Raw genomic sequence first — 23584 nt, forward strand, 5'->3', positions numbered from 1 at the left:
AAAACCGGCTAACTCACTTTCTGGTGAGAAAAAAAACACTAATAATGGTTCTTCGCATTCTAAACGGCTTCGAACCCAGGTTCGAAGTCAATGTGCTGATTGACTAAGTGGTAGTAGACAGAGAGTTGAAGTTTAGAGGGCATATTGCTAAGGTGATCAAGATGGTGAATCGTTTGTGAAATTCTGCTTATTAAGATACGTTGAGGGTTTGCGAGTTGCAAAACTAGTTGATAGGAGAAAAAGAGGAGATACGACAGAAATATTTAGTTACTTATAGATTTTATAGGACTGATACAGGATAAATGTATCAGCACTTTGCTAGAGGAGACAGAACAAGAAGTCGTCTCTAGAAGTTGGATAAGAATGTAGTTAGTGTGTGTGTGTGTGTGAGAGAGAGAGAGAGCATTAGATTTTTCACTTGAAGAATGATGATGAATGGAATGGATTACTAGAATCAGTTGTGAGTGCTCTGTCTGTTAATGGGTTCAAGAAGAGGTACGATAGATATTGTGTGGATAATGTGTGGATAGATAAAAACGCGATGAAATTTCGGACTCCATGGACGTGCCCGTGCAATAATAATCTTTTAGGTGAAAAGCTTTTATAGAAGGTTGTATCCTATGGGATTCGAAACTCGGTCTTTTAAGCCATAGAGCATCTCTGAGTTACGGAGGCTGGATTTTGGTGAACTACCAGAAAGCAGTATTGGGATTTGAGATTAGTGGAGAGTACATGACAAATTAAAAGTAAGTAACGGGAAGAAAACGGCGCCATTTTTTCATGTTCCATTCTCATAATCATTAATACGCAAAATATCAATTATTTGTAATTATTACCTCAGCTCTACAGTCATCATCTCAAAAGAGGACGATCTGTTACAAGAAATATTCCTTTAGAATTGTCATCAAGACGCGGAATATTCCAAATAGCTAATTAACGTGCCATCGAGGTAGCATAATCACAAGAAACAACGAAAAAAATCATACCCATCAATGACTACTTTACATAAAAATGGCCCACAAAGCATTGAAATACATTTAAATATTCTGATTAGTTTGTTTGTTTGGAATTACCAATCAACTAAGCCTTGTGTATATTAGGCTTGTTAACTGAATGAATTCGTTCTTCTTTTAGCAGGTTTGCCTGTTTTTGCGGAGGAGAAAGCCCGTTATAAGACCTGCTAACTCATGTTTAATTGAAAAGCACCGCCCTCCTCATGAAAATTTGTTGCATCTAGAATTTTCATATCGAGGTTGTTTTCATATCAAACTACAAATTGGAAGACCTTACAAATCCACTATGGCTAACGCAATTTCAGATTTGTGAATTAAATTACGTAATTTAATGGAATACAAGCCAACCTGGACGTGGTGTTATTTTACATCTGTTCAAATATTCATTCCACAAGGTCTAATCTTATGAACACGTTTGTGGTTGTAATATTCCAATTTCTGGCGACCGCTATCCAACAAAACAAATGAGGCCAATGAGCCAAGACTTAACACAACAGAAATTACTCTATTGGCCAATACAACCTTTAAATAGAACGTGCTGAAAAGACAGATATCCAAAAGGATTAACAATTATTATTGTAAGGTACATTTATGTACACAAACATACATAGATCGTCTTCCTTACACCTGCGTGGTACCAAGGATGAATAATATATCAATCTAAGTGCAGTGTCCTTATCAGTTAACAAAACTGAAACCCTCACTACAATATAACAACATCTCACTTGCGCATTTTTCTGAAGGAATTAAGTAGATCGAAAGTCTACAGAATACTTGCTAAACTCCTTAATGATCCAGTTTTGTGAAACTAGGGAATTGCATCTTATACATTTCCAAATCAAAAAATTAGAATAATCAAAGAAAATGTGTTGAATGATTTACAATTCTAATTTATTGCATAGAAAATAATTATTATCAAATATGAATTAGCCTCATCTAACTCTACGTACTTTGTAGATTACGTAACCATGTCCTATTCCTGTCAATGGTCCTAACAGGCACTTAAGCACTTTTTTGTACTTTTGTACACAATACACGGCCTATCTGGATCCTCTGCGGTCATATAAGCCCGTGCTATGTTGCATTTACCGAAAGTTTCATGCATTCTTTATCAAATGCTTCTTGCTTAAGACACCAAGCACACACGTATCTCTTGGTGATAATGGGACATGCAAAACACACTTTCATCGCTAAAAAGTACCTTTTTCCCAGTCCCTCTTGACCCCACAACAGTCTTTGCTTACACCATCGCACTCTAGCTGCCTTTTTCTTGGAAGTCATAAGTGGGTTCATCTTAGGCACATGATTTAAAACCCAATTTGTGAAGTCGTCCGTCGTCGATTTAGACACATTCACACCTGGTTCTATTCCATCTCATGTGAAAAGATCTTACACTTCGGAAGTGGAAGTTTTTCTTCAAGATATTCTTCCATCTAATCTTATCTCTTGATGTAGTTATTACCTTTCGACCGGTATTGCAGCGATTATTTTGTAAACTCCGGTTATTACAATACTGTATCAATACTCTACTCACGCATGCTTGAGAACATTTCAATTCCTTAGCTATTAACTGTTGAGTTTGTCCTTTGTGTAGCGACACCATACGAAACTTCTTAGCTTCCAATGTTTTCAAATAATAGTTTTCTTATAATTTATATTACGTATTTACGTGGTTACATAATCTACAAAGTACGTTGATTTAGATGATGCTAATTCATATTTGGTAATAATTATTTTCTATGCAATAAATTAGAACTGCAAATCATTCAACACATTTTATTTGATTATTCCAATTTTTTGATTTCGGACTGGGTATCATAAGTGTTCTAAGTTTATATAGAAAATTATTTCACAGCACGTTTAAAAATGTTTTGATATCATTACATGAAGGTAAACGATCTTAGGCTCATTCGTTTACGCACCCTCGCACCTCAGTTGGTATAGAAGAAGCCCTTTGGGTGGAAATACCCGTGTCCGAATCACGTCTAGCACGCGAAGAATCATTATCAGGGCTTTTCAACTGAAGGTGAGTTAGCCGGTCTCATACAGACATGCCAATCTTTTCAATCCCGCAAACAGAACCGGTGAGCACGCATATTTACTAACAAAATACTCACCCTTAGAAAGCTGCACAAAAGTAATGGACTGCATTAATTGCCTGAAATCCCTATTTAGGGGACTTACTTAACCCGTATTGGATGGACGAGAGACATAGATTTAAAGAACTGCATGCATTTCTTAATTCTCTTTCTTATTTCATACTGAAAACTTTGCTTCGTGCTTTTCAAAAAAGAAATAGCCTGGCATATCTATACTTTCATGGTGACGGACTTAAGCTTTTCGCTGCAAGTACAGTGCAATGATTATGCTGTTTTCTTAAATATCATACAGGGTAGTTTGATATTTAGGTGAACTATTTGTTTCAACCGCAGTGCATCTGTGGATCCATACAGCGGCTGATCAGCGTTGATAAATTGCGTCATTTAGGCTTATTGAAGACTTTCTGGCACGATGAAGTCAATATCACTTGCTCAACTTGGGCAGAAACTTCCGCCCCAACTTATATAAGGTCAAGGTTCGAAAATCAATGTCGTGTCCGATACCATCACGAGCTTATGAAAGAATTCCCAGCACAAAGCAAAATCAAAGAGCAATTTCAGAAAATTTCGCAATATATCCACTTATCTATCTTCATTCTCCACGACTCGATTGTCTGCAGACCGTCTTAGTGACGTCCTTTCACACGCCACCACACTAATTCCGCTATTGACAGCAGCAGCATTTGACGTTCTCGCCGACACACTACTCTCGGTGATGTTTCGTAAACAGCTTTGTCTTTTCATGATTGCTTAAGAGCCTTCACTTTCTGCTCTGTCTTTCGGAGAACGAAGGTTATGTGGAAGCAGGTGAAGCAAAGAGAAATGTAGATAAATGGAATTCATATTGAAAGGCAGCACGCAAGAAACGCGTGCGATTTTAGGTTTCTGCAAGTTACTTTATCGGAAAGACTTCTTCGAGTCAAGGGTCGCAGTTCACTTCAGCGGAGGCTATAATGGGGTGAACTGCTTTTAGTTTCTCTGCGGGTAATATAATAACAGTTTGTGTATCTAACAAGTGAAGAAAAACGTACACCCAGTAGAATGATCTTTTATAATACAATAGAAATCGCCATTAACAACAATTCACCTTGGGAGAACAACAATGTCGTTCAAAAGAAATTTCGGTCATTAAGAGAAAAAAAAACATCATTACAGCGCATTTATCTTCTTGGAAATTTCCACTAAAGAAAAAAATCATTACGGAAATTTAATATTTATGATAACGCATATGTTAGCGCACGCGTTACAATAACGCAAGATGAACAAATGCAAAGAGTAAAACTGAAATAACAGTCGTAAATGAAAAGCATTATCATTTAAGTGACTTCAATGGTCGCGATTAAAATCACTGTGCAGAGATTAAAAAACGCAATTTTGGATTAACTTTAATTGTAAATCAACTATCCGCGATGTTATTCGCGCAAAATGAGGAAATGATAAGCAAATTGGAACTCTCTCTCACTTATCTCCTTTAAAGCTGGTTGTCGCTCATCATTTAGAATAACTACCATTACACAGTCCTGTTCGTTTAGATAAACAGCTGACTATTTAGTGACCACCAGTAGTATTACCAGGTTTACTTATGGTTGAATAACAGAGCAGCAACAAAGCCACGATGTAAGTCGTGATTTCTAGAAAATGGCCAAAATCTCGGTCTCGAAAATGATAAAAATGAGTAAAATATTACTGGTTTTGGTCATTTTCTGTAACCATGTAGAAAATGACCAAAATTTATATAACGAAAATAATGACACAGAGCTTTCATTATAATAAAAAAAAATATTTCCATATTTTACATTACTACACTAACTGCAAACAGATACATTGCATCGAAAAAACTGACTTTTCGCTACATATTTGATTTTTACTGTGTATGAAAAACAGAAAAACATTACTATACACGTTAACGCTGCCCTCGTTTAACTTAACGAAGTAAAGCATTACAAATAATCCGATCATAAACTTCTAAATCTCAAAGACATCAAAAATTCTCATTAATTACGATGTGCTTAGAATATTAAGAATAACGCTCGATGTTCATCTTTTAAAACAACGAAGCCTGAATTTCTCAAGAATTAAAAAAAAAAAGATTGCTGGAGAAGCAGAGTGGCGTAAACAATTCGATAATTTATATCAAGTCCGAGTCTACTAACGCAAACCTCAGCTTGGCATTAATCGCGCTCGTTCATCGAGTCTTTTAGCTTTTAGAACTTCCTGTTGGCAGGCAATTTAGTGAGCATTGAACTGCGAGAGCTGCCAGTGACAATGTGTTCAAATTACTGCGGAGAAGTTTAAGTAGACAGTTTTTTTAGCAATACTTTATTTCTTTTGTTTGGTTGCCTACAAGGCTAGCAGATGGTGGTGACATATTTGTATGGTTTGGTTGTTGTTTCGGGAACACCCTAAATACGTTCTGGTCATTTCAACGGACATTTTTTCCCTATTATTTTCTTGCAAGTGCACTCTCTCTCTCTCTCTCTCTCTAATGCAATTTCTTTATTAGTCTCTAACTGGACATTCTGTCAAAGGAGAACTAAACCATAATGAAAAAAAAATTAATGAATAGTTGTGTACATAATTAAATTTCCTCCTAGCTCTAGAAGTATAGAATTTTCCGAGTGTTCCTGGCAAGCATGCTTGAGAAAAGTCCCAAAAAAACTGTTCCTCTAAAAAAAAAAAAAAAAAATTCAAGATGAAAAATTCTATGCCAAACAGATACTGCTTAGAATAAATAATGGAAAAAATCATAGAAATATAATAAGGATATTTAAGCTTAATTTTTCTATAAACTTATGGTAAGGTACTAAAGAAAAACACCTGCTTATATACCACTAAAATCTGTATGGTATAATTGAGAACTAAATAGAGATACCCAGCTTATATTAAAGTGTCAAATAGGCACTTGGAATTTATGGATGTAAAAGATGATTCAAATATTAGATCAGACGTATGACACGATGTTTTTACGTCATCTCTACGGTCACATATCTTTAAGGCATTTAATCTGTAATTCAGACAAAGCATTTTAAGTCTCGTTGTTTTTACATTTTGGACATGACGTTATCTTTTAAAACACGTCTATTCAAATCATTAAGAATTTTAGATTTATTTAGCCACTACAAATTGTGCCATGAAAAGTTTTTGCTTTCGTTTTGAATTACGAACCAACCGAGGCAATAAGTTCAATGTACTAAATGCTTGTTAACTGCGAACATTTCTCTTCTAGAACGGCTTACTTCTTTTGAGGGAAGAAATACCCTGCTACTCACTATGATCCAGCTGACTCACCTTCACCTGAAAAGCCCTTATTTCTTTAATACTTTCATTGCCAAGCTGAAAATTGGAATTTCGTGGAGTGGGCAAATTTATTTTATTTTATTTTATTTAGTTAGCGACGTCCACGCGATAACGCGTGATCGGCCGTTTGGTGAGAACTCATTGCCAATCACTCGATATCGCGTGATTGGCAATGAACATGTTAAATGACAAAGGGGAAAAAAAAACCACCTGTGTCTTTCCAACCAAACAGTATATGTGGGGGAAACCACAGATACTGTTTGGTTGACACTTTAGGAAAACCAATAATAAAATTGCAAAAAAGATAGGAAGGCATTTTTCCCTACAGTGATTAGCTGCTTTGAAATAGATGAATTAAAGCAAATCCTCTAGGTGATAATAAATGTTTGAAACAGTGCAGTGTAATAAGCATAAACTTTGGAGAATATCACTGGAAGTTATTTTGGTCTCGAAGTGGTTAACAGCAAAGCGCTTAAATGTGAAAATTGTTTACCTAAAGACAATTATTTGAAGTAAACGTACACAGCACCTTAGTGATCTAGGGCATCTTTGTGCCAGCAGAAAGTAATCCAGTAGAGGATAAGTATTTAGCGATTGAAAGCGACAAACTGGAGACAAAGTAATTCTGGTCATAATTCGAATGAAAATTGCTGGCTTTTGGTGGACGACTCCGATAGGGGAGGAGGAGGAGAAGAGGATATTAATAAACAAGCCATCTTGCTTGACTGCGTTAGCACGGTTTCCGTTTAAGTGACTTGACATCAAAATCTTTAGCGATTCTATGGTAAGAGAGAGAGGTGGGGATTATTTATGTAGATTGGATCAGAAGAATGTTACACGAGTATTGTGTTTGCTTAGAACTGAAATAAGCGATTTAAATAAAGTTATGTGTAAGAAAAATACCAAACCTTCTGAGATATTCATGTAATAGGAACAAGTGACAAACTGACTCTATTTAAGATACAGCAGAAGGATTTTCGTAACTCATATTTCAAAAAAAAAAAATATTTCATTGATATTGCACCCACATTTGACATCAAGAAATACATGGTTAGAGCAATGGCGTTAATTTGATTCGAAGTGGGCTATTCGATGTACATAATGTTGGTTTTATTAATTTATAGGATTACTTTGTTAATAATCGGAATTAGTTTGTTGGCGATATCCAACTCAGTACTGATGGATTCATCGAGTTGAGTCAAGTCATAAAATCGTAACGTTTTTTAAAAGGAAATTCATCACAACTGACTGGATGCAAGGGTACAGAGTATCCAACTAATTTTGGAAAGACGTAATCTCATTAATGGTAGGATTTTTGGAAGGTTAATGCTAAAGTGTACATTAAAGAATGGCATGTTTTACTATATCATAGCCAAATGATTCCGCTTCCCAACATATAGGTATGGCTTCGACTCCCACTAAAGCATGGATATCTGAGAATGCCTTTAGGTATTCATCGGTTTAACATCACCACCGTGCTTACGTACTGGAGGTCTGAAGTTGCTCGAGACCAAAGGTTGTTCGATAGAAGAGCATTCTGATTCTAATCCATCCCCCACTCATAATACTGATGTTTAATGGATATTTAACGTTTTATATACGAGATTCACATGAAAGATAACTGAAGAAATTAAGCCTCACACCGGGGGGAAAAATCTTCGCTTATCAAGGCATTCTTGCTATCGATGTGCATATGAGTACACATTATTCTCGGAAGAGGAGGACATGTTATTGCTTATCAGGGAAAATTTAGACTATGGGATGAATGGAATGTCGAATTCCTATTCGAAAAACAGCGTTCAAGGGAAGTGTAGCGCACGAAAAGCATGGTGTCTATACAGTTTGAGGGTGGGGATGTGATACCGCAGTGATAATACTATGGCCCTCTACTTATAGAAAACGAAAAAAAATATTATTAATGGGAGTTTTTAATACTGAAAACTTTGATAATACAACAGTGGGAATATTTTGGAGCAACTTCGAAATAGTTATCTGAAGCAACGTGTGTGAACAAACTAGAGAGAATCTACCTTGGATTTCATCGCTACCTCAGAGAAATTAGATGAATTGCATTAATTACCCAGAACCTTCTCTGCGGCATTGATGAAATATTTTACCTTCGTCCAAATATTTACACTGAACACATCATTGAAGCAATTTGTTTTGTTATGAAGGATTCATTCGCCATTCCTCTTTAAATTCTCGTTCATGATCTAGTAAGTATTGGTTCTCCAAGAAATGTGCCAAAGAAAAGACGGGCATATTGTAAACGGCTTTCATCGAAATGTCCACAAGAAAATTCTTAACACATCCAAAACGGATTTTGGAATAAAATCAGGAAACTTGCATTTTGTCCGAAGGGGAGTTTTGATTTCTGGACTCTTTCCAAAGCTACCGGCTGTAACTTTTGTGTTGACAGTGCTTCCATCTTGTGCACTTCACTGGTTTCGATGCATCGTTATCTACAGAAAAAAACATTCTCCTGACTTCTTATTTTCTTCTAATTCTTACATAAAGGTTAAATGTAACGTTTATGCGAGAATGTTAAATACTAATTACCTCATCTGATTTTTCGTCAGGTGATTAAAAGAATCATCTGACGAGATGATTAATAAAGAGAGATTAAAAGAACCTTGTCCAAGTTGGATACCAAAGAGTCTCTTGGTCCTGATGACATTTCTTCAATTGTGAAGGTTTATGCTTCACGGCTGGTTACTCTGTTATTTCGCCTTTTTATTTTATTTTATCATATACTCCAGTGGTATCTATCCAGCAGTTCTGGAAATTAGTCAGTACTTAACCCATTCCTTGCATTCTAACTATTTCATTTTTTTTTTCACATGATCCCGAAACCCCGCTCTACAGACCAAACAAGGAAATTTTTCGATCCGCTTCAGACCTCCAATAATTGGGGAGGTCGTCTCACACTGGGCGATGACATTCGTTTCCCCCTCTAAAAAAAATCACAAACATCCACGTCTTCGGTGAGATTCGAAACCGTGACCTGTTGGTTGAAGAGCGGATACGCTAACCACTCGGTCAACGAGGTGGTCCATTACTGTTTAATTTCACTCACTTCAATTCTTTTTTGAAGTAATGGAGAAAACCATTAACTTTCAATTTCTACACTATCTGGAATACTTTCAAGTAATAAACGATCATCAGTATAAATTCTGCCACTAACGAAATTTTCCTTGGCTTATGTCCAAAGGTATGTAACCTATGGAGAATCTCAAGTGGTTGCTCTTAATAGCTCGAAGGCTACGAACGAGTTTAGCTCAAATGGTTGATAAGTAAGCTTCCATCATATGAACTCTCTCCCAACTTCTGCAAACAGATTGCAGCATTCTTTGTGGAGGTATTACGTGTGATGGCGGATGGATATTGATCCTCAAACTTTACAACTACTATTAGTGTTCTGTTTTATAAAGATTTGTTCTTTAAACTACTCTCCTCTTTCTCTGTATCAATGAACATTCTGCAAATGACTGGAGTTTCCAATTTTAAAAAATCCAATACAGTTCTTTCTTCAGCAACACACTTGTCGCTCCCATTTCTCATTTGACAGTCACTACAAATCATCAAAACTTGCAGAATATCAACTTCTACAATCTTAAATCCTGACCGAATAATTCTTAAATGATGTTCTGATATCACAAGCATCAAACTCGTGTAGTTTGATGCTTGTGATACTCAATCCTATGTAATTCCTCGCAAAAAAAGTTTTCTGGTTCTGAAAGTCTTACTTTTGATCATATCGAAACCTCCCAACGAGACGAGATATCTCTCATTCGAGCCGTGGCTTCAAATCCGATCAGCTATTAACTCTATTCATATTACAAATCCGTGAAATCGAATATTGTTCTCGCATTTGGAGTAGTACTCCCTAAAAGCCTATTTCTCACTCATTCACACAGGCCTTCATTTTGTGCTATTTGCATTCATAGATACTGTTCATCAGAACTGGCATGCATAATTCACTCACTCACTCTCTTCTAAAATCTGTTTACAGATTTTACAGTACATCTTATAGAAGAAAATTCTCCTCTTCTCACATTTATTCTTTCTACCGATGGCTTTTGAAACAGTCTTCTTTCATATGTATTTCCTAAAGAATACCACCTACAAGTCTTCAAATATTTTAACAACTTTCTTCTTTCTTTCCTACAATGTCAAGATCAATCGATATATTTGGTCATGTACAATGAGTCGCTGAAATTGAGAATAATATCTTTCATTTGAAATTTTCAAGAGTTATTCGTATTAACGAGGGGAGTTTTTTTATCGTATCAAGTGGAGGCATGTAGACCAGTGAATGTTCTTAGTGTTATCGAAACTGATTAGGAATTGTGTTCAGGATATTCTTGACAGGGATCATTTGTTAAGTACAGCACAGCATGGTTTAGTTAAGGACAGATCGGTTATGACAAACTTGTTTCCTTTTTATGAAGACATCACAAGAAAATAGACCAAAGTAATGGTTATGATGTGATTTATTTGGATTTTAGCAAAGCTCTTTGATAGCGTTCCACAAAGAACCTGCTGACAAAGACGTGCCACGCAGGTATTGATGATGATCTCGTGGTTGACAGATAAATGACAAGAAATAGTTTCAAAGCGCAGGGTAGCCAAGAGTGGCTAACTCCTGGGTTTGGTGTTAGCACGCTTAATGTTTAATATATTCCGAAATATTTGGGCTTCAACAACACCATTTTAACCAAAAGATTAAAATTCTTTGCTGATGATGTAAACCCGCATACAAACAATCTGAAAATGATGTAGCGTACAAATAGTTTCAATTAGTAGATGAATTATCCATAATTTGATTTTCAGACATGAAGTAAAAACAAAAGTTTAATGAGAATATCAAGATTAGAGATATTCTGGATTTACCTATTAATCATAAGGAAATTTTCAGCACCAGTTGGAAATATGGCAATGATAAGAGTTTTTTTTTATTCGCTTAATCGCAAAACATTATATATATTTGTGAATTTTTCAATGCCTTCCAACTTCAAGAAGTACAGGTCATTACTTCGTGAAAACTAACCTCAATGTTTATTTCCCCTTACACACACACAAAAGATATCACATTTAGAATAATGAAATAACGTGTGTCACGAGGATGATGAATGACTGGTCATATCTGAACTGAAAAAACCTTATATTATACCATGCTCTAAACGGCCACGTCAAAACCTCTGAAAGGTTTGGTTTGAACCAAGAGCTCACTTAAAAACCACTCACCCAAATGAAAGCAGCCAGTCGGCGGTATTTTGCGGGCTAGTCTTTAAAAATTGAGAAGGGATTTGACAGTCATCTTCATATCCGACAAAGACTATAGAGAATGCAAACAGAAGTGAGCGAGTCATGTAAGTCGAACCCACAACATGCCGAATTCCCGTGTGTACGTTATAATTCTGTGTGTAAGCTCTGACAGATAGAATGGTTTAAGATTTCGTCCTATTACAGCAATAAGATATATATTTCCAATAAGAAATAACACAGAAACATGTGAAGTGTTAATATCCTCTCAGTCGAATATTCTGAAATCTGAGCTTCATGTAGCTCTATGCAAGTCAGCAAAAGAATAATAATAATAATAATAACAACAAGGTTAATTGTTAATGGGATTACTCGTTTTGTTACCAGTCGGTAGGCTTTGCATCGATGGGTTATTTATTAAACCAAATGTACAATTTAGTTAATATTCTCATTCTATACGTAGTCACTTTTAAATAGATATCTCAACTTGACTGATTTTAATAAGAGTAACGGAATTCATCATGTATGTGTATCATTTCGATACGCATAATACAAAGTCTCCCAAATATCTTATAAGCAATTAGTTCCCATTGAGAAAATACTTATCTCAAACGAGTTTATATTTCATTAACACTTCTCCATAAGAACCATTCAACTTGTATTTTCGTATTTCTCAATTCTATTCAGAAACAGCAAGCTTTATTAAAACTTTTCAGAATGTATGTTGTTTCTTCTTCTCTCATCCTACTCCCATTCCAAATACTTCTCTTGGAAATATTTGCAACAGAGTTCTGCGTTTTGAACAATCAATGCATCCTCAATTGTTTCTTTTTAATCGTTGATGCCATATGTGCCGCAGTTTCTGCAAAACCGAGGTTGGGGTAAAAATTGCACAATATCACAGAATGTCATAAGCATGGAGTGTGCAGGATAACAATCCTGTCGGTTTTAGCCAGTAATTCCTACACAGACAAAAGAGAGAAAGCAAAAGTTGTGGAATATTTCCGTCGCGGATAAACTGTCAAAGAAAGTTTGCTTTTTCCTTTCAAAATGTAAAAGAAAGAAAGAGCTTTGACATTTGGAAACAATTCGTAATGCACAATTTCGTGATGTATGATATATTAAATTTGGGGAAAAACAGTCAAAACAATTATTTTGATTTTCATTGTTTCCTGTTCGAAGGAAATCTTTAACACTTCTAAGGTGCTTTTTTCTGTTTGAAGTGGAATGTGATGCGTAGGTGTTCTCTTTGAAGTTTGAGTTTTTTGGCGGAGCGAAAGTCAAAAGGTTACAATATAATTTTCCATAATGCAAGCTACAAGTCTGAAATAAAGAGCGAATGACACAACCCAAGTTCGAACTTGGGCTGAGGTTTGTTCTGCTGTACAGTGTTCCCTCATCCAAAACATGCCAAAATTTAATTTATATGATTTCTGGTTTATAATATTTTCAACTAAGCCACGATATAACTCAGTCGTTAACGACTGATTCCTTGATTGAAAAGACTAGAGTTACGTCTGTGCTGCTAAGAAACTTCATAAGAGCGTTAAATGAAGGTGATTTAGGCAAGTTCATATGGCTAACTTGCACTTCCTTGAAAAATCCATCTTTCTTTCTAAAAACGGTGGGTTTGACCCCTTGAATACACACATCTACAGATATAAAAACATTCTTCCCTCTTAGGAGATGCAGCAGAGGAATGGTAAGCCGCTTTTAAAAAATATCTCAAAATCCTTAACAATGGAATTCAATCTATTCTTGATTGGGAGAGCTATTTGGAGTTATGGGAAAACTTCAGGCCTGTTTGTTTTGCAAGATGAAGATCCGAGTTTCCCGGAGGATGAGGAACCCTTCCACCAACTCATCTTTCTATAAAAAGCGTTCATGAAGGTTCTCTCCGTCCTGAACGGGATTCGAGAGAAAGGGAGAGAGGGGAGAGATTTCGGGCTGCCCGTTTGCCAGCAACCTTTCATCTGAATCGAAATTTCAAAAACATCGATGTATTCGCAAGTGACTGATTTTTTTCTTGGGTGGAATAAACCATCGCTACCATTCTTAAGGAATCATCAGCATCTTAATACATTTATTAGTAAGAATACATAATTGAATATTTAATTATTACTGACATTTTTTTAAATTAATTAAATGTCCAAAAAGCATTTTAAATAAATAATATTTCAGGTTAATATTTCATCTTACCAAACCTTCAAGACTTGCTTCAGCTGTGTTTGCACTGCACTAACATAACAGCTTATTCTTTACACACGCGAAAAATTTATGAGAAAAATGATTCAGAAGCAAGTGAGACTCAGAGGCGCGATTGTACCTCTGTTAAGCATATAAGTGCACATAAGTTTTCTACAAATCTGATATTCTCGGAGCTCTGACAGTCAAAGAGAAACTATTTCGCATCAGAGGCAGTCCGTTCTATAGAAAAGGACAACTTGCCAGTTCTATTTCATGTCTAGTAATCTCTGCGGGGTGATTAGGTTCCCCAAAGAGGAAAAGAGTGTCCTCAGAGGTGGGAGAGGAGGAGAGAGAGAGAGAGAGAGAGAGATGCTTTCTGGGAAAACGAGCAATTCCATCCTTTGCTAACTGACAGTAAGAACAAATTCAGTGGCATAGTTGAGAGCAACGGACACTGAATCGGAAAATTGCTTGTCACGTAGAAAAATGATGGGAAATGCGCTATTTCAAATGATAAAAAACTAAGCTGAAAGTTTTCTATCATTGTTTTGTTCATCTTAGCAGAAAAAAAATCTTTTACTCTTTCCTTAAACTAGTCGCAAATTATTGCTCAGCAAAGAGACTGAATTTAAGGGAACGAAAAGCGTTTTTTTACTCCCTTTAAATTAGATTAAGCTGCAAACGAATTATGACGCACTCACTCTACATTTTTATAAATGGTGCGTTTTGAAAATAGACTATATATTCTGAATAGCAATAAGTAATTCCCCACAAATAATGTTTCCGAATTTCCCCATACCAGTACCCTAACGAACTCAATTATTAGTATAATTAAAACTTGATACTTTCGCAACATAGTGTGTTCAATACCAGGCATCGAAAGATCCTTAACAGCGCAAGCAAATCTTATCAAATTTTTTATATTGTTTTAAATATAATTCCCATAAATAAAAGATTGCAAAACCTACAGCACGCTGGTGTCGTGTGTAAGTAAAAGCTGAGGGAGAAATAAACTGTTGATAATTTTCTTGAAGCACAAGAGGTAACTTTTTCTGTAGAAACCCTTAGTGAGAATAGAGGCAGGAAGTATAACTGAAAAATGATGCTGGACAGCTGCTCGTCCTCTTTAACGGGATTAAGCAAAGAATAGAGGAATGATGGATGTGAGGTCAATGATGAAGCAACGCCTAGGGAAGTAGTTATAGAAGAGACATAGGATTGAAACACCCTTTCTGCCTGGAGTTGCAATGGGTCAGTGAGAGAAGATCCCTGATCAGCTGACCCATCCTCCTCTGAACAGCATCGAGAATTTTTAGGAAGGTTTTTGGTGTAGAGCCTCAGACATGAGGGGGGGGGATGTTTTCCAACGTTCGGCGGATTTGAGATGGCACTGAAAATGACTAGGCTTATCCTCATCCCATCGACTAGTAGATTGAAAGTGTGGTTAAGGCAGTGACTGTAGAAGGTCTTGTATCTAGAATGTTTGAAAGAGGGAAGTGGAAGCACGTTTTTTTGGTGTAGAGCCTCAGACATGAGGGGGGGGGATGTTTTCCAACGTTCGGCGGATTTGAGATGGCACTGAAAATGACTAGGCTTATCCTCATCCCATCGACTAGTAGATTGAAAGTGTGGTTAAGGCAGTGACTGTAGAAGGTCTTGTATCTAGAATGTTTGAAAGAGGGAAGTGGAAGCACGTTCGGATTAAAAGGAAAAAACTAACATGTTCCTGTTATTTTATGTTGTTTTTAGATCTAAATGCGGAACTCGCCTAAGTTGATATGCTTTTCTCACGAGATATCAAGAACTGCTTTATTGAATCACAGACAAGTATCATTACAATCCAGCAAATCTTTTCTCTGACGTCAAACACAAGTGAAGACAAGAAAACAAGTTTTGTAAAAGTGCAACAGAATTCTTACATTGGGTACATTGGTTTTCATGAAAGTGTGACGACTTTCATAAAAACTGTAATATCCAAATTATAAAGTGACTTGGATAGTCGTGAAAATTCGTCATGAATACCCCATTCCTCTGTGGCCTAATAGCTAAAATCTATTTCGAGTGAATTCTGTTAGGACAGACAAACATCAAAAATAACTCAACGATCAAGGTTTTTTTTTTTAATGAACAATTCTTAAAACAAAATATGATTTCCTTTAAGAAGCAAAAGCTAAGACTTACAATAAATAGAGACAAAAAAAATCGCTTGGATAAATCAAATATGAAAACCCAAGGGGAAAAACATGGAAGTGAGTTTAATACCATAAAGTAAACTTTATCGACAGAAAAGATTTTCTCGTTCGGAACTCACGAGACGAGTGGTGATGTACCACAGAACGCAGTTGCCACCATATTTTGTTCCTAATACTGGACAATATAAGTTCTATACCGCGTGAGTTCTGTGGTCGATTTTTATGATGGGTTAAAAAACTATTTAATCGCAATAAGCAATAACTTGAGAACTAGATGTGTGTAAGGTAAAAAATAAAATAAAAAACTAAAAAGAGTTCCTCTAGTCAGCACGTATAATTGAATTCTATGTTTTCGTTTTGTCCATTAAGCCTCATGGAAGTTACCAGAAAGCTACGCGGCACTGAAATGTCTTGGCTAAATTGAAAGATGGATCGGAATCGACACCCTGTGTCGCTAAGTGCTGTTTTACACCGAGCGAAACAAAAACAGCGGCCAATTCTGGAGTCATGTTTTTTCAGGTAAAAATCCACACGCCCTAGATATATTTTTTTTAACGTTCACATTTATTTCAGATTGAATTACGTTTTAAAATTTTTCAACATCATGCAAAAGGCATCCCAGGAGCTTAATTTCATCCGGGTTACAAAACGTACAAAGATTACACAATTATTATATACAGAATAGGTGCGGTACTCAAAAGTACTCACACAATCAACTTCAACATAGGAAATGAATTTGTAAGCTTCATTTTACGTGCCTATAAATGTCTTCGCTTCCGTCAGTACTACCTTATTTAATTGGAACACATGACCTAAGGAGAACATGCGACTCCTGAATAGCGTACTTTCGCCAGAACGACACGGCATTTGTCATTCGTTTTGAAAAAACTGGCTCAAAGCTCATCCAGGACGAAAGGTGCTCTTTTATAAGGGATTTTCAGTTGAAGGCGAGTTAGTCAATCTCATATGGTGGGGACATTTAAATTACTTAAAAAATGACTAATCTGACAGTTTCCAGTAATTAAAATGGCTAATCATGCAGTTAATTCCTACCAATATTCAATACTCAGCGAATGGTAACTACCAAGGGCACCACACACACACACATCCAACTATTTATGGCGTAAGTCAGCGTTGCTCAACCTTTCTAAGTCCACGCACCAGTAAAATGCCTAAACAATTCTACGAACCACAGAGTTATGTAATTTTTTAAAATGTATGTGGGGATTACCAACATTTACATTTACAAGATATATATATATATATATATATATATATATATATATATATTTAAAATGTATGTGGGGATTACCAACATTTACATTTACAAGATATATATATATATATATATATATATATATATATATATATATATATATATATATATATTTAAAATGTATGTGGGGATTACCAACATTTACATTTACAAGATATATATATATATATATATATATATATTACATTTACATACAACAAATACATATTACATTCACATATACAACATTTTACACATACATAAACATTTACAAATACATATGGAAACATAATTAAGTTGAAAGTAAACGATTAAAAGTGTATCATCACTGAACAAACTTTTAATTTTTATTAAACAAATAAAGGAATCAGCTTCCGATTTTCTGTGGGCAAATGAATGGATATATCAGCTCCGTCCCGCTGACATCCCCATTCCTCTGCCCACATTAACTTTTATATATTATATGTTATCCCCATTTATTCTTCTGCCCACAACAACATTTTTAGCGCCGTTGGTACCATGAGCAAATGAATGGGGAATGTCAGCACCGTCCTGCTGAAACCTTCATTCATCTGACCACAACGACGTTTATCTGTAATTCCCATTCATCTATCCGCAGCAACTTTTATGTCCACCCCATTTATCTGCCCATACTCATGAAGCTAGCCCCACAACAACTTTTATCTTCGCGCACTCTCTGATTCGACCTGTAAACTGTTCCATTCGCTAAGTGCGTTGTGAGACGAGGGAAAATGTTGTTCTTATCTTACTCCATTCATCATAATACTGAATACGAACTTGACATCCATGGATTCCATCATGGATGACATCCCTTGTCCTGTCCAAACCATCCCCTGCATATATCCAAAAATTTCACTCAGAACATCCCAAAGCCATTAATCCCCCTCCCATCCACACAGACATACACACACTTTCGGCCGACATGAATCGCCTTATTTCCCTGAGGAATTTTCCATGACCAGTAAAAAAATTTAAGACATCCTGTTATGTGAGGTCATTCCCGATATCTATAAACAGTCCAACCCACGAAGTCAGTCGCAAAGTGTCGGGCGCATTTTCCCGCCAGCGACTGTATGCCCTACGCATGTGATTTGTACTACTCGTGTTATGATGGTGGTTTTAATTATATCCGTCCTGTTTTATCCAGAGGCACAACAGTGGTCATCGTAAATCCGGCAGATTCATTAATCGTGTGGTGGTTTTATTTATATCCGTCCTGTGTGCTGCTTGTATTCATTACATTGTGATGTGTGTTTCTGTACAATCCATGACCATATGGATGTTGTTGTCTTCATGCGACGGATTTGGTGTGATCAGCCCCATATTCCCACAAGCGACCGTACGAGATACGGAACTTCGCTAAACGGGATGCAGGCAGCTATCCTCCTCACCAGCAGAGCTGAGCCTCACCGTGACGTCACTTTGGGTAACTTTCGTTTCATCCCCAATTTTGGAAATGGCTTAATTTCAAAACCAGTAACGAGAATAATCGGAAACTGTAGTCCAAATAAATAATATAATTATGTCACTATTTACTTTTAATGAGATGGTTCAGCTTCTCGGCCTCTGCAGAGTTGCTGGATATCGGGCTCAATATTGGTCAACTTCAGTCGAAGATCGGCACGCACACACACACACACAAAGACGATTTCTGTATTTCGTTTTTATTTGAAGGAGTGATGAAAATCCTTTCTAACAAAGATAGGTTGTAGAAAACTGCATGACGATTTTCAATGCTTCTTCAAATAATTCAGGAAATTCACTTCTCACTGAAGGAGAGACCCAAAATCGAGCCAAACGACGATCACGGAATTGCATTTTAAGCCCATGTCACTTGAAAGCTCAATTAACTATTCTTTTTTCGATAACGAAAGATCGTTCTTGTGACTGAAATAGAGCCTGAAATAGATCTCGAACCCACAGAAATTTCTTATAAAAGTTATTCGGAAAATATGTTTCAAAATTCTGTTTCAGAGTTTTGAAATATATGAGATCATTTTCCACTAAAAAGGATTCCAGTGTTGGAAAAGGTGCAAATTATCTGTCTTTTACATAACTAATCCATAACACCAGTTTTCTCTCAAATGCCTTTATTTTGTCGTAGGCATGAAGAATAGTTAAAGAATTTCCCTGAAGGGAGAGATTTAGTTCATTTAATTTCGAAAAAAAATGTCTGAAAGATAGGATAGTGTTGATAACCATGCTTCATCAACAAGGAGTGATGCAAAATTAGAATTACGTTCATTTACAATGAAATAAGCTTGTTGGTACTTTGCCCCTGGAAATCCAGAAAATTTCAGAATGAAGCAAAAGTTGTATATATTCACTATCCATTTCTCGCAGAATACTGAAACCTGTTATTTAGAGGTCGAGCCTTAATAAAATTAACTAGCTTTACAACGTTGTATAGCACAGTTTTAAATTCTGGTGGAATTCCTTTGGAGGTCAACTGCTTTCCCTATACATAGGGAAAGCAGTTGACCTACAAAGGAATTCCACCAATATACCCGATTCAATAATATACAATATAATTGAATATTATATACCCGATATAATATCCGGAGCCACTTCCTTGACCATAGAAACAACCCCCAACTATGCCTGCCTGTAAGGGCGTGAGCTCCATCTAAACATAAGCCCATGCATTTTTCCCACTGGATCCCTTTGTGTATTATGTAATTATTGAAAGTATGAAGTATTTCTTCTCTAGTTGTTTGGGATGACAAAGTTTTACAGAACAGAATATCGTCATGAATATTGTTATCATGGGCATATCTTACATAGCATATTAACTGCGCATCATTTGTAACATCATTTGTCTCGTCTATCTGTAAGGTATAATAAGGGCTCTTCTATTAATAACTTGATGCCTAACTCTTTCGATTAATAAGATTCTACGTCACCTGCTATATCATTAATTCTTCGACCTAAAGTGTCATTGAAAGGGGAGTCAAATCAACATCTTTAGTAACTTGTTGCCAAACATAGTTTTTACCACATCTTTATAGCTGGAAGTAGCAAATTTTCCCCGATAGAATGAGGTTTCCCTGTTTCCGCTATGCGCAAACTTTCGAGATAAATGTTTCCAGTGCCTTGCTATTAATCGAACTCATGGCCAAAACTGCATCTTTCCCATGATTTAATATCGCTAAGCGTCGCTGAATTTTTTTTTTCTTTTTTCAATTTGCTTATTTTTCGCATCACAATGTTTAGTTTCTAAATGTCGTCGGGATTTTCGCAGGTTTCATGGACTCGTTCGACAACACTTCATAACACAAAACACATTGAGGTTTCTGTTCGCTTTCATCTCCACACCAAGTAAACCCGAATTCCAAATATGAACTGTTATATTTCCTACTGCATTTTTTCTTTGAATTGCGTGTTTCTTCTACTTTAATAGTATCAGATTTACTCGCCGTTACAACACGTGTATCACAGTTAAGGTTAGCATCACCTGTTTCATTTGCTCTTCTTTTCAAATTCCTAGTTCTAAGATACTTTATCATTATTAAAAATGTTTCCGAAAAATATATAAATATATCAACACTGGGGTTAACTCATGACACATTTTGTCCAAGTATCACTTAGCACTTCTCAAGATATACTGAGACTTGGTTGAAGGAGGGAAACCTTCAATAATAAAAATCAATAAACAACAAGCTATTGGTTGAAATGTGGATGACACATGTTCACTTCAAATCTGATAAAACAGCAAGGGAAGGCGGAAGCGGAAAAAAAAAATATTGTTGTTCACTTCATCCTTCTTATTATTCGTCATTCTGCCGCTACAATAATTTGTAGCGGCAGAATGACGAGTGAGGTGAGGGGTGAAGTGAACAACAATACAGTTTTATTGCTTCCGCTTACAACATTCTGACGCTATTTGCTGTTTTTTTTTAAGTCTCCATTTGATTTCAATAATTTTTACTTATTATTCAATTTTAATTTGTTTGGATGAATAAAATAATATTTATTTAATTAATTTAAGTCTGCTTGAGGACCACCTGTGGTCCGGACCAGAGGTTGAGAAACACTGGCGTAGGTCGACAACCATTTAAAAAAAAATCCAGTACTTTATGCTAATTTATGCTTTCAATCCCAGTAACGGTGTGTGTGTGTTGCATCTTAGTAGTTCTGCATGAACTGCACATTTGTATTCGCATTGGTCCGGTACTGCTTTATTAAGAAATTACTACGAGTATTTCTAAATATTTCGTAATACTGTACGCCTCAGAGAAATCATCTTCCCAAAGAAAGTTCACTACATGACTTCAAATGAAGTCATGTAGTGAACAAGTGCTTTGATGGCGACAACAACACAATGGCATTGAGAATATTGTGTCGTTGTCATAATTACTCCAGAAAGCTCATTGCCGAACGAAATGCGATGAATGATAATCCGCCCCCCCATACACCAAATAAAAGTGATTTTTGATGTTTCATCTCGAATGACACACATACACGAGCTACCTGAATGCTGAGTTCAGCATAAAATCGCTTCTTTTGACTCACATACACGTCTCTCTTTCTATTGCTGTATGACACGTCCTGGCATCTATTAGCGCTTCGTAAAACTGTGACAACGACCATCACTGATAACCAAGTGCCTGCTTTGCGGATGTAATGATGGAACCGAAAAAATATTTGCAAACAGCATTTCCGAGTAAGATGTGCCTTTATCTGTCTGGGTTGGAAAGCCATGGCGTGCTTTACTACAATAGATCCGCAGTATAGTTTGTGTGGTAGAAGCATGCACCGATGTTCAGCAGGGCACATGAACTTACGGAAGTACTCTATGTGCAGCGTTGTGAAACTTCACGAGGATCAGAACGACAGTTGCAAATTAGAAATTGTGCACTCATATTCGCAACAGAGTGCAGTTAAATTAATGCTGTCACGTAAGGAAATTTAATGTGTTTAGCAGCGCTCGCTCGCGCGCACACACACACACACGCAGGTGGTAATCAGAGTGCATACCGTCTGCTTCCCTTTTATGACGTCTTTGATGTTAATCGAATAGACAACAATAAACACGAGTCATAAGGCGTTTACAACGCAACAAATTAATTATACACGTGCTAGGAAGGGCGACTCTGTCAATTATAAGTTACCGTCACACGCAAAATGAAAGGATGAATGTTGTTATAGGGGCAGGATGAGAGAAACGAACTGCTGTTCCTTGCTTAATGGAGAAATAAGTGCGACGACAACCTTTCATGTCACTGCTGTTCTTACTTTACAATGCATCCAATAAATGCACTAATCATCCCAGTGCTCTTCCCACGGGATGCGCGAAGCTTCAATTCCTTCTGAAAATGAACTGATTTATACCTCTCATCTGGGGATTAATCAAGATTTTCTAGAAGCAGTTTCAGTTGAAACCCCATCCGGGTCAAAACATGATGCCTCGCTACGATTCAGTTCTTCATGAGAAAGAGATAAGCTATCTCTTTGGGATTTTTGTTGCCATCCCGAATTCTTTGAACAAGTAGCTCATTTATCTCCCCTCCCCTCTCTGAACCTCAATTCCCTCACATTCTTGCTTCCAAAGTTTGTTGTGTCATGCGGATATCCTAATAAATTTCTTAAGAGACAAATGTAGCTCTTACACCGTTCGTCCTTGTCAATTAAATAATAGTAAATTACAAATAAATCCTCTTAGCTTCAAGTAGTTAATTCCACTTGTCGGTTTTGAAGCCATCTGGTGTGAGGTGGAATCTAACAAGCTCAAATACACAGTAGAGTTTGTTACAAACCCCGTTGCTAGTGACGAAGAAATGCATCACCAAATAAAGACGATGGGCGTGAAAGAGTAATCATAATGAGGGACTTCAATTATCCAAATAATGATTGGGTAACAATAAAATCTCATGAGAAGAATGAAACTGGATTTATTGAGCTGTTGCGAGCCAACTTCCTCAAGCAGCATGTGATAGAAGGAACTCGAGGACAAAGAGTATTAGATTTCATTATAGTGTCAGAGGGTGTTTCAGTTAAAGACATAACTATTCTGCTTCCGGTTGGTGACAGTGATCATGCGGTAGTACTCACTATGGAAGTGACTAAGTTTATGAATAAAAGGTTAATTTAAGAAAAAGTTACATGCTGAACTACAAAGCAGGAAATTATGACCAACTGAGGAGTATACTGAGTTCAGTGGATCGTTTGCTGGATGGAAAGAATATCGACAGTTCATGGGAACCACTTAAACCATACTTAAATGATGCGATATCAGAATGTGTCCCGAGAGTTCGA

The sequence above is a fragment of the Typopeltis vanoorti genome, chromosome 8, assembly GCF_054136105.1.
Source record: "Typopeltis vanoorti isolate ZY-2024b chromosome 8, IOZ_Tvanoo_1.0, whole genome shotgun sequence".
NCBI classification, from domain to species: Eukaryota; Metazoa; Arthropoda; class Arachnida; order Uropygi; family Thelyphonidae; genus Typopeltis; species Typopeltis vanoorti.